Source organism: Triticum dicoccoides, chromosome 5A, assembly GCF_002162155.2.
Source record: "Triticum dicoccoides isolate Atlit2015 ecotype Zavitan chromosome 5A, WEW_v2.0, whole genome shotgun sequence".
Classification (NCBI taxonomy): Eukaryota; Viridiplantae; Streptophyta; class Magnoliopsida; order Poales; family Poaceae; genus Triticum; species Triticum dicoccoides.
Window position 1 is genome coordinate 92,208,333 of NC_041388.1, and position 5,077 is coordinate 92,213,409.

Genomic DNA, 5,077 nt, shown 5'->3' on the forward strand with positions numbered 1-5,077 from the left:
GAAGGCGGCGGCGGGCGCACGCGGGCCAGGGAGGGCCCGCCCTGGGCTCGGCGGGCCGGCAGCGGAGGGAGGCGGCCGGGCGAATGACAGCATGCCACGTGGCGGCGGCGGCGGGTCGGACATGTCCGGCCCAAAGCAGACGCGTCCGGCGGCGAGAGGTGGGAGAAGACTAGGGTTAGGGTAGAATGGATCCGGAATTTCGGGGGGAGTTGCCTTTTTATAGGTAGAGGGAGCAAGGAGGCTCCAAATTGAGCATGGTTTGTGGCCACGCGATCGTGATTGAACGACCGAGACAATGAAGTGGGTTTAGGTGGGTTTTGGGCCACTTTGGAGGGGTGTTGGGCTGCAACACACATGAGGCCTTTTCGGTTCCTCGGTTAACCGTTAGAGTATCAAACGAAGTCCAAATGGCACAGAACTTGACAGACGGTCTACCGGTAGTAAACCAAGGCCGCTTGGCAAGTCTCGGTCCAATCCGAGAACGTTTAACACCTGCATGCGAAAAGAGGTAAAAGGGAACACCGGAGGACATAGGAGCGCCGGAATGCAAAGCGGACAACGGGGAAAATGCTCGGATGCATGAGACGAACACGTATGCAAATGTGATGCACATGATGGCATGATATGAGATGCATGACAAAGAAAAAAGCAACACGAAGACAAAAACCCGACAACAAGGAAATATCATAACTTAGTGCCGGAAGTGGCAAGAGTTGGAATACAAATATGGCAGATTACATACGGGGTGTTACATAAATCTCGGATGACAACACTTTCTCGAAACAATCATAATATGATATAACAAGATGGTATCTTGCTATCCCTTTCTGAGACCGCAAAACATAAATGCAGGGCACCTTTAAAGACCAAGGGCTGACTAGACATTGTAATTCATGGTAAAAGAGATCCAGTCAAGTCATACTCAATGTAAACTAACAGTAATGAATGCAAATGACAGCGGTGCTCTCGAACTGGTGCCTTTTAATAAGAGGATGATGACTCAGCATAAAAGTAAATATATAGGCCCTTCATAGAGGGAAGCATGGATTTGTGGAGGTGCTAGAGCTCTGTTTTGAAACAGAGGTGAATAATATTTTGAGCATTATACTTTGATTGTCTACATAACAACCAAGAGATGGCGATATCTTCCGTGCTACACACATTATAGGCGGTTCCCAAATAGAATGGTAAAGTTTATACTCCCCCTTCCACCAACAAGCATCAATCCATGGCTTGCTTGAAACAACGAGTGCCTACAACTAACAAGAGTCCCAGGGGGAGTCTTATTTGCAACTATTTTGATTTAGTTTGCATAAAGCATGGGACTGGGCATCCTGGTGACCAGCCATTTATCTCGTGAGTGAGGAGCGGAGTCCACTCCTCCTGAGAATAACCCGCCTAACATGGAAGATACAGACAACCCTAGTTGATACATGAGCTATTCGAGCATACAAAACATGATATTTATTTGAAGGTTTAGAGTTTGGCACATACAAATTTACTTGGAACGGCAGGTAGATACCGTATATAGGTAGGTATAGTGGACTCATGTGGAATAACTTTGGGGTTTAAAGAGTTTGGATGCACAAGCAGTATTCCCGCTTACTACAGGTGAAGGCTAGCAAAAGACTGGGAATCGACCAGCTAGACAGCGACAACAGTCATGAACATGCATTAAAATTAATCAACATCGAATGCAAGCATGAGTAGGATATAATCCAGCATGAACATAAATATCATGAAGGCTATGTTGATTTTGTTTCAACTACATGCGTGAACATGCGCCAAGTCAAGTCACTTAAATCATTCAGAGAAGGATACCACCCTATCATACCACATCATAACTATCTGAATAGCATGTTGGCACGCAAGGTAAACCATTATAAAGCATAGCTAATCAAGCATGGCATAAGAAACTATGATCTATAGTTGTGACTGCAAACATGTTTATTCATAATACGCTGAATCAGGAACGATGAACTAATCATATTTACAAAAACAAAAGAGGTCAAGTTCATACCGGCTTTTCTCATCTCAGCCAGTCCATCATATAACATCATAATTTCCTTTCACCTGCACGATCGAATGATGTAAATAATAATAATAGTGCACGTGCATTGGACTAAGCTGGAATCTGCACGCATTCAATAAACAGGAGAAGACAAGCCAATATGGGCTCTTTTGTCAGGTAAACAATAATGCATATAAGAGCCACTTCAAAAATTTAATTATGGTCTTCTCCTATCGACCCCCAAAGAAAATAAAAGAAATAAAACTATTTACAAGGGAAAGCTCCCAACAAGTAAAAGAAGAACAGGAAATCTTTTTGGGTTTTCTTTTTAATTACTACTACAAGCATGGAAGGTAAATTAATTAAAAGCTACAACTAATTTTTTTGGTTTTTCTTAAGGTTTATTAAACACACAAGAAGAAAGCATAAAAAGGAAAATAAACTAGCATGGATGATACAATGAAAAAGTATGATCACCGACAGCTAGCAGTGAGTGTGTGAACATAAATGTAATGTCGGTGGGAAATACGTACTCCCCCAAGCTTAGGCTTTTGGCCTAAGTTGGTCTATGGTCATGGCTGGCCTGGCGGATATCCATAATAGTAGTTGGGGTCGTATTGAGAAGAAGAAGAGGAAGACTCCGATTACCACTAGCTGACAATCATCTCCGGATCCCACTGGTAATTAGACTGTCGTGAAGGATCAATTTGTGGTTCCGGCTCTGGCTCCTCAGCTGGTGCATGGTTCCGGTAGGCGTGAATAGCCTTCACCGGAACAAGGTACGTGCCTACAGATAAATCAAACAAAGAAGGAGCAGGCAGGGTAATAGTCACAGGATGGTGTTTATTAAAGAACAATTGATATTTAAGCTCTCCTTCCCTATTGTTAACAATAAAATCATGTGCCACCATACTCTTATAATCTAGATAAACACGAGGCAACACTTTTTCTTCCTTCTCATAATGCCTAATAGGTATGTTAAAATGTGCAGCTAGGCATGAAGCATAGATGACTCCAAAGATGGGGCCCTATGTACGGTTCAGACTTAACCGTTTGGCAATAATGCTGCCCATACTAACAGAGTTATCACCATATAAACCGTGGAGCAAGATAATAATATCAGGGATACTAAGGTTTCCGCAGTTTCCGCGACCTATTAAGCAACGACTAGAAAATAATGCAAAATAACGTAAAATAGGAAAATGTATGCTAGTGATTCGTGCATCGGAAACCTTCCTTGTTTCCCCTACAGTGATAGTATCAATAAACCCCTCCACATCATCGTGATGTGGTTCTTCTGTCTTGCCCTCAAAAGGGACTAAACAAACCCGGCAAAAATCATAAAGTGTCATCTCCTTATGCTCATCATATAAATAAAACTCTACCGTAGGTGGTGAGCTCCTAGAATGGAAATGAAAGTTTTGCACAAAGATATTTGTGAGTAAGAGATACTGATCGCATTGGTCTTGGAGGAAAGCGTAAGGCCTGCATTCTGAGCCAATTCATGAAAATCTTCATAAATCTCGGCTGCTCTAAAGAAATCCTCGGAAGGCCATTCACACGCCCAAACCTCTGCGGTGCGAGGCAGATTATACTTTGGCTTTGGTGCCTTTTCCTTCGAGCTTTGGCTCGATGAGCCCCTCAAAAGTCTCCTCATCATTTTTTGAAAAATTCTGAAATTTTTAGTAACTTCAAAATAAAAGTAAACCAAACTCAATAATATTGATAGCAACTACTCCTACAAGTGCCTAGGGCCTATATAATGCATCAAAACTACTTTTGACCATATAAATTTGACATGCAAGCTCAAGAACAGGGTCACCTAAGCAGCACAAATTTGCAATGAATAAAGCACTAGAACATAAACTAATTGGACCAATGGAGGAGACACATACCAAGGAACAATCTCCCCAAGCAGTTTTGTGAGAGGTGCTTTGAGCAAGGAGATCAAAAATGGCAGCAAAATGAGCTTGAACTCGTGCTTGAGCTGGATATTCATGTTTGTGGGAGGAAGAAGGAGTGTGTGGGTGAAAGGATAAGTGTAGCAGGGCCACTGTGGGCCCACGAGGCAGGGGGCGCACCCAGGGGGTAGGGCGCGCCCTCCACCCTCTTGGGCAGGTAGTTGACCCGCCCTGCTGTGTTCTCAGTGCAAAATATTCCCAAATATTCTAGAAAAATCATATTGAAATTTCAGGGCATTTGGAGAACTTTTATTTTAGAGGTATTTTATATTGCACGGATAATCAAATAACAGACAGAAAAATATTTGTTTTTATTTTATTTAATATAAATAATAGAAAGTAAAAGTGGGGTACAGAAGGTTGTGCCTTCTAGTTTCATCCATCTCATGATCATCAAAAGGAATCCACTAACAAGGTTGATCACGTCTTGTCAATGAACTCATTCCGAATAACATGGAACCGGAGAAATTTCGAATAACACTATGTTACCTCAACGGGGATATGCACATCCCCAATAATAAGAATATCATATTTCTTCTTGACAGTAGGAAGAGGAAATTCAAAACCTCCAAATATAATCGATGTAATTTTTCCAATAGAGTTGATACTATGAACTTTAGGTTGTTTCCTCGGAAAGTGTACCGTCTGCTCGTTACCATTAACATGAAAAGTGACATTGCCTTTAGTGCAATCAATAACAGCCCCTGCAGTATTCAAAAAGGGTCTTCCTAGAATAATAGACATACTATCATCCTCGGGAATATCAAGAATAACAAAGTCCGATAAAATAGTAACGTTTGCAACTACAACAGGCACATCCTCAAAAATACCAACAGGTATAGCAGTTGATTTATCAGCCATTTGCAAAGATATTTCAGTAGGTGTCAGCTTATTCAAATCAAGTCTACGATATAAAGAGAGAGGCATAACAGTAACACCGGCTCCAAGATCACATAAAGAAGTTTTAACATAGTTTCTTTTAATAGAGCATGGTATAGTGGGTACACCCGGATCTCCAAGTTTCTTTGGTATTCCACCCTTAAAAGTATAATTAGCAAGCATGGTGGAAATTTCAGCTTCCGGTATCTTTCTCTTATTTGTAATA